Consider the following 11,714-nt stretch of genomic DNA (forward strand, 5'->3'; position numbering starts at 1 on the left):
GTCACTCCAATCCACGTCTGTGCAGGAAAATTCCAGGAAATTGAAATTCCCTCTCAACTTACAGACGCTTGTCGTAGGTGAATAAATAAAGTGAGGATGCGGAGGAGTCGGAACTAAGAGCACAGGGATGTGAGACAAATGAAAATGAAAAGTGGAATTAAATGAAATAAATTCTTACAGAATAAGATCATGGAACAGAGGTCGTCTCATAGGAGCTGCATTATTCAGTACATACATTACCAAGTAGTGGCATTATATTTTGTAGTTCATGGTCAAACTTTACGGATTTTTTGCGACTCTAATAGAAAGGGCTATGGTCCATCCAATAACTTCTTTCTCCTTTGTAATGAGCATCGCCACCTCGTCATAGCTACAGACTTGAAGTCGTATCTGACAAAGGGCGGTCTCCCTGAAAGAGATGCATGCTGTGGAATTATTTTCAAGTCGCCCTTGCAACCATCTCCTTCCTTCTGAAAATTACAGGTTTCGATCTCCGCGTCACACAAATGACTGGTATTATGGTGATGGCAGGGAATAAACAGGAATGTGGGTGTCAAAATGGGCGGTGGGAGGAAGATGGGGGGGAGGGAGGGGCGGCTTCACTTCGACATCCTTTTCTGAACACACTCAGAAGTGTCCATCGAGTGGACCTTCACATGAAAGCAGTGACTCATTCAGTCCAGTATATGCCCTTATACGTTCTACCGACCATACACACTTTCAAGAATAGGATGGGCCAAGCTAATTTCCAACCTGGCAGTATAATGCTATTGATTTGGGTATGTTGGCCGGGGGGGGAAAGGTTAGCCTTACCATGGGAGGGCAGGGTGAGAACAAATGCCCCCCTCTGTGTCCTACACCACCGCATCATCCTCCTCAGCCTTTAAATCTATTGCCCGTGCCATAGCTGGCACACAAAGCTGACAATGAGCGTTCCATTTCTGCCATCCACCTGCACACAAGCCACTGTAATTGTTTCTCGTTTTGGTTCTCCCTGTTGATTTGCTCATCGCCCGGCGAACCACCAAGCAAAGACCCAACAAACCCTGGGCCCCTGTTATCACCGCAGATGAATGGGTGTGTACTTTCAGCGAAGACAGATCGGGAACGGGGGAAAAAAAGGGGGAGGATGATATCAAACAACCCAACCTCCTGACAGTGGTCCAGTATTTCCATGTTGAAGCGTACAGATGTCTCGCCATCTGCGGAGGGTCTTGTTGAATTCAGGCCTGCATGTGCTAGGCTAAAGGTTCCAGATATTGGCGTTTTACTTCAGGGAGCTGATGGAAGGAGAAGAAACCTCCATTCACACTTGAAAACCTCTTTGTTGTGCCAGACAGCCAAGGATTCCTGTGACTTCCTTTTGCGATAATAAACTGCTACGGCTGAAGTACAGAGGTTTGAGGAAACACTGATAAATTGAGAGCAACTGTCAAATGTACAGATAGCTGGGTTTGAGCACTGCAATAAAAGCATCGCGCCGACAGACAGAACGCACCGCAGGAGAGAGATGAGTTGACAGATGGTTACAGTACAGTGAAGTCTACAGTGTGTCCTTGAAACACGTGTCACTGCGAGGCGCAATAATTGTCTCCTCTGAAACACAGGAAGTGCATCTCCAGGGGGAATTGACAACAATGATTTATTTGCACATCTCACGGGCTCCTTTCACTCTCCATGGCTCCAGTGTCATGCGTCTCTGTCTCATCTGTCATGCATCGAGATGCGGAGAAGACCACGACATCCCAATCTGTCTCGGGCCATCTCCCATGTCCTAATGCCGCAGTACGAAATAATTAAGTGCCACTTTTATTGCACGTATAGTTATGAAATGGCAAACGAGAGAACACAACCAAGTCTGTAATCCTGCAGCTGATACATTTCTTCGAGTGATGTTTTCAAATCCTGAGACTGCAGAAATTCATATCAGACGATATCTGGCGTGTTTGTTAAATGCTTGGAAATTATTTATCAATTCTGAAAAAGGTTTCCAATTAGTTTTCTCTCAATCAACTTACTGTTGCAGCAACAATGCTATTCTATAATGATCATCAAAAAGCTCCAATGAGTCCAAAAACCATAAAATATGCCTTGGAAAATGGTTTCTAATTATTACAACTGAGATGAGCAGGTGACCAATTGATTAGGACATTTTTTAGAACATTAATTGGCACATTTTGTCAAGAACAATTTATAGATATTAACACAACTTTAAAGTAAAAATGCCCTAATGTGCAGGTTCTCACTCTGCAAAGATGAGGATTTGCAGTTCACTCAGCCTTATATGATGATATATTGACTGTCAATGAATTTTTGACTTTTATTTTTGGATGAAACAAGCAGTTTGAAGACCTATCTAGGAAAAGACAGGTCGTTCCTTGTAATGTCTACTATGCATGTTTTGTAGGTAATGCAAAACTGCCAACGGAGTCCTTTAACGTCACACTATCTCCCAAAATATTACGGAAGCGGTGATTGCTGTAAAGCACAGTCACCAAATAAGTTTTTCTCATAAGTTGAGAGCTGCCATACACCTTCACCAAAACTGTTATTTTATTCCATTTAATGGCTAAAATGGCTTATTTCAAATGACCAGTTTTCCATTAAAATGTAAAGCAACACACTGTTTCAAGTCTCACATAAAAAAAAGACTATCACATTAATCTGCGATATACACGTCACGATGCCCACTGAATTCCCCAGGGAACGCTTGCACCATTGTTTTGGGTGGACTGAAGTCGGCATTCCTTGTAAGAGGGAACACAGGGTTTTTCCTGGAGGGGTAATTGCTCGCAGGGAAGGACATCCTTTGATGGGTCCAGGCTCTGCTTATCTCCCTCCCAATGTTCTTGCAAAAAAAAAAAAACTTCAAACATGGTTGTAATGAAACCATAACAAGCTGCTGCAAGATGTTTTTGTATGCATGTCGCCATGGCAACGGCAATTGAGGATCCAATGCAAAATACGCCACATTAAATTACATTAATTAGAGGGGAACCAAAGCGGACTCTCGATGAGATTGTGATTGTAGATGACAATGTGCAATGTCGCTGACATGTAACTTACTGTATTTGATAGAATGAAAATCAAGGACGGCACAGCACTAAATTTAAATTTGCAGTTATGGTTTGCTGAAGAAGTTATGGTTTGCTGAAGAATGTTTAAATGTTTTATTATTTTTTGTCACTGTTTATTTTAAATGAAATTCAGGATTAAATGATTTAAAATACATGACAAGTAATTGAATCAAAATAATCCAATGGTGGGGATGTCGAAAAAATCATAAATACAGTGATGATATTCTGAAAGAACTGATTTTAGTTTTATGTCTATTATTCAGTAACTATAACGTGCAAAAAAACTTTTGTCATTAGTCTCAAAATGAGTCTCGAGAAAACATGAAGCAAGAATATTACGTGCAAAGCATATCTCCAAGATTATAATCTCACTTAAACAAACACGCAGGAAAAATGTCAGCACGGAGAGGGAGAGAATAAGAAGAGAGATTAAAAAAGACGCAGTTATTTTATAATACTTCTCCAGTCACAGGTATTGTTTTTATTTAAATATGTAAATCTCTGAGCTAAAAAAAAAGACAAATCAGTTGAATGGATTTAATATGGATTTAATAAAATAAATCATACTTTTTGGTCTAAGCTTTGCGCATCACAACCAGTGGCTGATTTGTATTCCGCCGCCACATTGTCGGTCCTTCAAATGTGCTCGAACAGTGTTGTGAGCACTTTGCCTGTTCACCCCACCATCTCCCCCCAGAACAGAATTACACATTGCATATTCTTTGCCCTTGGGTTTCCGCACGAAAACCAGGAATAACATAAAAGATGCTTAATGTCAAATTTCACACAACAGTAAGCTGCCCTCCAAGCAGCGCCATGAATCATGCATAACTACACTTCCCCAAAAACTTTTCCCTGCGCCTTTTTTGTTTGGCAATTTTTTTTTTCTCAGCTCATGCAATTGATAGACACTCATTGACCTCAAGACTCTGGTTTCATGTGATGTAGTTACTATCCACCACCGCATGTGCGTAAGGGCCATGCAGATAAAATGTGTAATGGGGTCGAGTCGTGCGTGTTGAACAAGGATCCAGGTGGATTTTTCTGTTTCTTATTGTCAATTTCCATTAAAACAAGTGACAAAAAAGAACACGCAGTGTAAGTAGGTTAAGTCTCAGTGCAAACTTTCAAGGGCGGAAAAAAATCTGTGTTCTTTCAATCCACACAACACAATATTTGGCAAAGTTCCCACTAGATGGGCACTGAAATGAGCTGAAATAGTTTGCATGTGGTCCACTGTTGGATATGATGATCTGTTTTTCCTCTTCCTCTGCCCTGCTAAACCGAAATTCCCTTGAGACCACGCTGTTGTATTTTTGAAAACAGTTAAAAAGTAACCCAAATCCACCCAAAGGCCTTTTATTCCCTGCTTCTTATGAATTTCCCGAGTCCTTTGTTTCTTTGCAAATGTTCAGATGTACTTTATATAGAAATACCGAGCTGTGAATCATGTCAAGTGAGATTTACTGTATATTTCTGCAGTCGCTGACTTCCAGGGACCTTTTGTGTTCGTGTCTCTTTCACTCTCTCGCGCTTTTTTTTCATTTTTGTATATTTGTACTTTGTGAGGGGAAAATAACGCCGCACAGGAACAGAGCTTATTCCCTCCTCAGTAGGATAAATGTGCACCGCTGTTAATAGCTTGTGACTGAATGACCTGCCATTTAGTCAAACTTTTCAGCGAAGGGAGAGGGTTGGAAATTATGCACAGACATTCTGGAGAGCGATGATGATGATGTGTAAGCCACTGGCAGTGGAGGGTGTCGGGCACGGGGTGCATCGGCCTTGCGACATGAGACGGAGAGAAAGAAAAGAAAAAAAGAAAATACAAAGCACATAAAGTGCATCAATTTCTCCAGAGTCTGACAGAGCGGCACACTATTTTTTCAGGTGGGGCTCGAAAGAGGGTGAGCACTTAGATCATGATTAGAGTGCAATTTTACAAAACTCCTTCCTTAATGGCTGCGGCTCATTTACCGTCCCTGTGCATTGCATGGAGATTCGCTTGATCACCTGATAGAATGAATATTATAAAAAATAAAAATAAAAATATACATATATATTTTATATATATTTTATATATATTTTCCTCATTGTCATTCTGGCTGTCAGTCTTTATTTACATTCTTGTATTGATACCATCAGAGAACACAGCCAGGGAGGTCATTTTTACACATTCTCGTTATCGTATTATTATCATATCCTGGCAACACGCAGGCGGAATCTCCAAATTTGCACATATTGGCACCATCTGTGCCATTTAGAGGTTTCGCACTGCAACACTCCTTTAACTTCACTTATGTCACCATCATTTTTCACTCCATCTAAATACTAAATAAACCACAGTTATCTGAAGCATCGGTGCTTCTGCTTTGTTCTACATCAAGTCTGAACCTCTTTGTGTTTTAAAACACCTTCGATAAATCAAAAAACATATCTTTGCGAGATTTGTTGGACTGTTTTTTTTTGAGTGTGGCGTCTTCTCCCTCTGCTCCAAAAGCAAACAAGTTTAGATTGTATTTCCTGTGACTGCTGAAGATTTGTCGGCCAGACAACCGCAAACAGTTATCTATCGATTAGTGCAACTCAACAGATTTCGTCGACCACTAGTTGCGCTGTGGAGCGATGTTTCTTTGAGCATGAACGAGGCCGCCGGCCAGCGTAAACAATAGAAAGGGCGCCATGATTTCAAAGAGCTGCAAACAAAAGCTTTGCAAAGGTTTTATGAGGTAGGGAAGTTATTCAACTTGTTTGTTATACCTCAAGGAGCGTACAATTCGTTTGGTGATAAACAAAACTTTATCTGGTTACAGTGAAAACAAAGTGTTCTGCCTCTCCGCTAGAAAGCGTGGACGGAGAATATAAGAAATCCTGGAGCTGCTCCACAGATGATGAATAATGGGAGAGGTTATAGGAAACTTTGATATTTAATACATTTTCTGGTTTAGAGCTGAGAAACTGTCATTAGAATAAATATATCTTCCCTGAGAGTTCATGGATTCAGCTGTTAATTCCGAGTAAATTGGCCAACGCCGAAAAATGTCATCCATTAAAGTGTCTGTGCCCTGAAATCCATCTCCCAGAGATAGCAGTCTGTGTTTGTGGATACTGGTGTTAACACCCAAGATCACTACAGTGGCACAGTAGAAAATCTATCTACATGTTGGAGTGTATTTTCCTTTAAAGAGAAGACTTCAGTCGGTGTTGTACTCCGAGGCGTTTCGAACAACTTCTGCACGTTTCGATTTTTACGCGCGTTTCTCGACGTCGGACACTCGGCGCCATGTGTTGATTTCTGAAACTGTCAGCGCGACTTGCAATGGCTCACTGTAGGAGGGAAGCGACATCAAACAACAGCGTTGCTTTGACGGTAAAGGTACTGGGGGGAAAACAAACCATTAGCTCTTTGAGAAATTCATGAAAGCCTCTTTTTAACAGCCCACAGCAATGTCATTGTTGAGCTGAAGTAATCTGACAGTACAATTGCTTTTTGTGATTTTTAACTATGGAATGGTTTTAGTCCTCTGGTGGAAGATTAGACAGTACAATGATTGGAGTAACAGAGGGAGTCCGTGGCGCCGTTGTTCTAATGATTAAAGAGTTTTTGCTTATTTCTCTCTTGCAGGGCGAAAGAAAAGAAAGATCTGGGTTTTTTTGCATGTGAGCATCACTGTATGTGGTCGAAATAAAAGCGATGAAAGGCGCTGTGGTTTATCTCTAGACCTTTTTACTCTCTCTCCACATCTTTGTAGTTGGCGAGCCTTTGTAGCCTGGACACATGATGCTCAAGTGTTCTTAGCCGTGGCCTTAGAGGGGGGATGAATGGAAAAGTGCGTGATGGACATTGAGGCTACGGGATTGAAGTGGGTCCCGGGCAGAAATGGTTTCGGGGGGTGGATTCAAAAACACTGTTGCAATTGTGATCATACTGTTAAAATGAAAATGATTATAGTCTTCTTTATAAAAATTTTTATATGTATGTATATATATATATATATATATATATATAGACTGTGATATGTGTGGACATTACATTTTATTAGGTTTGCAGTCTGAAAAATAAATGGTTCTCTTAAGATGATTTATTTCTTTGTTTTATTCATGAATTTCATACGAGGCCAGCGGGGGAACAATTACAGACACATTTTCAGTGACTAAGTTTCTGAATATTTACAACGATAGTTTTGTGAGTAATCGTTAAAGTAACTTTGCACCGAATGTCGGCATTGGACAGAAATCATATTCTGCACAAATGTCATCTAAAGCAAGACTTTTGCACACAAGAACTCCTTTAATCTTATTGACGGATTGCAATGTGTTAAACCTTCGACCACAGGCAGTGAATAAAATGTATCTTGATGCAAAATGATATATACCAAACACTTTTGTATTATGAAGAACTGACTATTTTCTCCAGCATACCTTTTTTTTGCTTTGATCACATCATGAAAATACTTTAACCTTGGGTTCTGTAAATCCAACAACCTTTACCTGCTTTCACTGTGATTGTGCTTCATGGTCATTATCACCTTGGCTTATAGTGAGAGAGACTGAATTTTTGTAAACTCCTTGTCTAAAAGGTGCCTCACTCCATTGAGGTGATTCACGACCCCACACGGTTTCAGAAGAATCATTTAATCTGGGTACGTTAACCTCCCTGCTGTATCCCAACAATCTTACATATATACGAACAGGCAAAGGGTATAGCACAAGAGTTTATATGGACAAAGTCTAAAGCAGCATACTAATTCTTAGGTCAAAAGGTGATCAATGCTTCAATGCTTTTCAGATGTTACTGGTGTCTTCAGACATATTGGATATATAACTCTAACATTGTGTTTTAAGTTCCCTTGACAGCATATTCAAAACTTTAGCAAAGATGACAGGTGATCTGAATATAGAGAGCTTTTCAGAATATATTGAGTGTTGAAAAGCCCCGTGCTCAGGTGTTGGGATGGACCTGTCAGCTGTGAAGCGACACCACAGTGACATTTTCATTTTTGGTCTGTTATTTCACCTCATGAGACACTTGACTCACGGTGAGGAAAGTTTTCATGACGAGACTTCAGCTGACAGGGAATTGGCTCATTAGCTTTGGTTGCAGTTGTGACATTTCTGCTTCATAAGTCTTCTAAAAATGTATTTATTTATAGGGTGCTTTAACCAGCGGTTCATCTCAAAGTGCTTTCTGGAAAAACAAAGGAAACAGTTTACTGATATATGGAAGAGGTGTATTTTAGCACCATTACACCATAAATATAAATACTAAATTCAAAGAAGGCAGAGAAAAATCCTTATATTCATGTAAAGGGTGCAGAAGACTTTTTTTTAATTTAAACCCTGCAGCACTGAATACTCAAATTAGGAACCCCCACTGCTTTTTATGCATTTAATAAGGGTCTTAGAAATTTAGATCCATTTAGAAAAATGAATCCAAGAATAAATGTGGAACCATAGTGAGGGGAGAGTAGTTGTTCTGGAAAAAGTACAACTTCAGAAAAAAGCTCAAATGGCCTCAATGACGTATTTTCCAAATTCTTCTGACAAGAAAGCTCTTTAAATCATGCAAAACTTTTATATTACAAAACTTTTTTCTCCTCCCCCAAAAAGGCATGTGCCTGTATATGCTACACAGTAAAGACTGAAAATGATGTTGTGTTTCCCACAGCATGAATGTTTTTTTTTCTATTATAATTTTGTTTGGCATGTTATTGTCGGTGATATGTTGCATGATTTATATTTGTATGGTTGTCCTACCATTTGGTTTGTTGGTTCTTAAGTTTAGCTTTCATTCAACATCTGAGGAGAAACCAAAAGCGAACATCTGATCAATCTGTCAATTTGGAATGAGGTCATTAGACATTTGTTAGCACAGATTTTTAGTTTGAACAATCACATTTTTGTATTTGAATGGAATCCCTTTGAATTTGAGTGGAGCAGTACATACTAGTCAGTTATGAAAAAAAAAACGTTATCCTCAAAGGTTTGCTGATTGAAGAACAGGAAGCATTTCTCATATTAAAACTGAGTTAATTCAAGTAATGACTTTTTGATATTTTCAGTCTGAGGTAGGTAGTATAGTGTTTGATGAAACCAAATTTTTGTCTCTAGCTTTGCATGAAGCTAAAATACCCCAGAAGTGCGTGACTGTTTCTAATTAGCAAAGTTGGCCCCAAAACTTTTAAACTATTTAGTCTAGAGGCCATCGTGCTGAAATATCTTTGCATGACAGAGGACCCAAAACGGGGGGCGAGAACACCGCCACAACAGAACGTTTCCCTATCTCCTTCTCGTTACAACTGCTCGTATCAATCCATTACTTTGGAGAAAATTAAAAAGTTGCCAAAATAACAGTGTTCAAATCTGTGGGCCAGAGCCACTAAAACCTTTTCTCCCTCTCTCTTTCCACTGGTGCAGCTGCCAAAGCGAGGTGACACTCCAAAATGGCCAGCTGTTATCAGTGCACTCCACACCAGTTGGTCTCAATGCTTTAGAGAATTTGTTTAATAAGATTTTTTTTTCCCCCCTAAACCTGCCATTTCCTTCCCCTTTACCCGTGCCAAATTTGCAGCCATGTGGGGATAAGAGGGAGCAGGAAAACCCAGGAATTTAAAATGCTGTTACTATGAAAACGCTGAAAATCCCTCAGTCTAATGAGTTGTCAATGCCGCCAGGATGAGAGCAGTTTATAGAGTTGTTGCTTGAACTTTGTGTATTTAAGATGGACTAGTCGGCCGTCTGTGTGTGTGTGTGTCAACTAAAGTGTGTGTGAACAAGAACATAATTAAGGAAAGCAGCAGCAAACAAGATCCAAGGACATATTCTCTTTGAACTGTTTAACTGTTTAGAGTAAAAAAAAACACACAACCCAAACTGAATGTTAAAAGGCAACAATTGTTCTGGAAACCCTTGAGGTTAGATTAAATCAGACGGAGTAAAAACAAAATGTTGAACCAAGTTGAAAAAGGAAACTCAATTTTTGTAAGCTCTTCACACATTTAACGGAGGCTGTTATTTTGCATGACTGTAAGCCAATAACATTAAACGGGCCCTTAGCAGATTTGGGACAGTGCTGAAATGGAGTTGACCCAATCAGCTGCAGTTCAGAGTGAATGAAATGGTGGAAAAGCTGTCCCAGTGTCGCGGCGTGCTAATTAAAGACGTCCATCAGCGGGGCTGTTCCTGCCAGCACGTCCGCCGTCGCCGACTGTGGCTGAGTGGCAGCAAGAGTGTTTTGCTTTTATTATATTCCAAAAGAGACACAGTTAAAGTGTAATTGGGAATGTAAGCACGGACGACACATCACACACACACAGGAGTGATTGGCTGAGGTTTTCTCTCCACGCTCGTGTGAGGCTTTAATTACTTTCCAGGGGGAAAAAAGCACAAAACCCAAACAAATGCACAAATCACACTAGTAAATCCCCATTCCCTTTACATGATTCCAGTTCCCCCATTGCTAGTCACCCTGCAGCTAGAGCTGGCTCCTTTTGTTAAGCAAATCCATCATGATAAAAGTGTGCTGGCAAAAAACAACAAAAAAAACCAACTCTGTATCGTGATGCACGGCGGCGGAATTAAATTTGAGAATTCTCGAAATTTTTTACCTGACAAATTGAGATAAAGTAATCTCACCTGAGCACCAGGCAGATAATGGCATCTCAAGGTTTATCCACTTCAAGTTTTAACTGGGTTACTGGTGCCGTCTCTGGAAGCCTTCAGTGTTTTCAAATCTTCCACCCATGTGGAGTGGACCCCTGTGCAAATGTTCCTGTAATACATTTTGTTTTTTTTCCAGCTCAAAGTAAACTTGGAGGGAAAAAAAGTGTTGGTTCCTATTGATTTTCTTTGTTTTCAATTTCATATTTCAAATTGTGCCAAGACATCCTTGCTTGTTTTTTTTGTTTTTTTTGATGGGGCACTGAGTTAACAATATGTGCCTTCAGAGATAACCAAGACCAAGACGCACAGCAACAGTATTGCTGAGAGGCGGCAAAAGAATGACTAGTTGCGTGGGTTGCCATGCCTCCTGTTAGTCACTGGGGTGAAACAGGTCAAAGCAGGTGGCAACCCATCGGTACGCGACCTATTGGTTTGTGAACTGCCGATTAAAAGACTCGAGATTAACATTTTGACCAGCGCCATCTTGGTTTTTTGAACATCATGTTGAATCACATCGTGCTTGAAACTAGAGATAGGCCATCAACTCCTCAGGAAAATGTTTGCTGACATGATATTTTAATATACAGTCTATGGCGTCAAAGTGATGATGTGCTTACTCGAACAAACGTCCCTTATCAAGCTAAGAGAAACCACACTAACACAATACTGTAAATGTTTATGGTGAAAGACTTTGTCTTTCAATGAATGCCACGTGTTGGTATAAAACTCTTCAGACCACAATAAAGCAACAAGGAGGCAAAATCCTGTCAAAGTCCACTTGTCAGAGGCTTACACGACTTATTGATTTTGGAAAGTAGAAAGATGAAATGATAACATCAGCGGCGTCATCCACCACTCCCATGCTGCGCTCAGATTGCCGATCTAAACGCGGACAATAAGGAATTTTACTAATTTTCTACTATCACTGCTCCAGATGCTGGCAAATCAATCAGAACTAAAAACTTAAGGATAACG

The sequence above is a fragment of the Scophthalmus maximus genome, chromosome 12, assembly GCF_022379125.1.
Source record: "Scophthalmus maximus strain ysfricsl-2021 chromosome 12, ASM2237912v1, whole genome shotgun sequence".
Lineage (NCBI taxonomy): Eukaryota > Metazoa > Chordata > Actinopteri > Pleuronectiformes > Scophthalmidae > Scophthalmus > Scophthalmus maximus.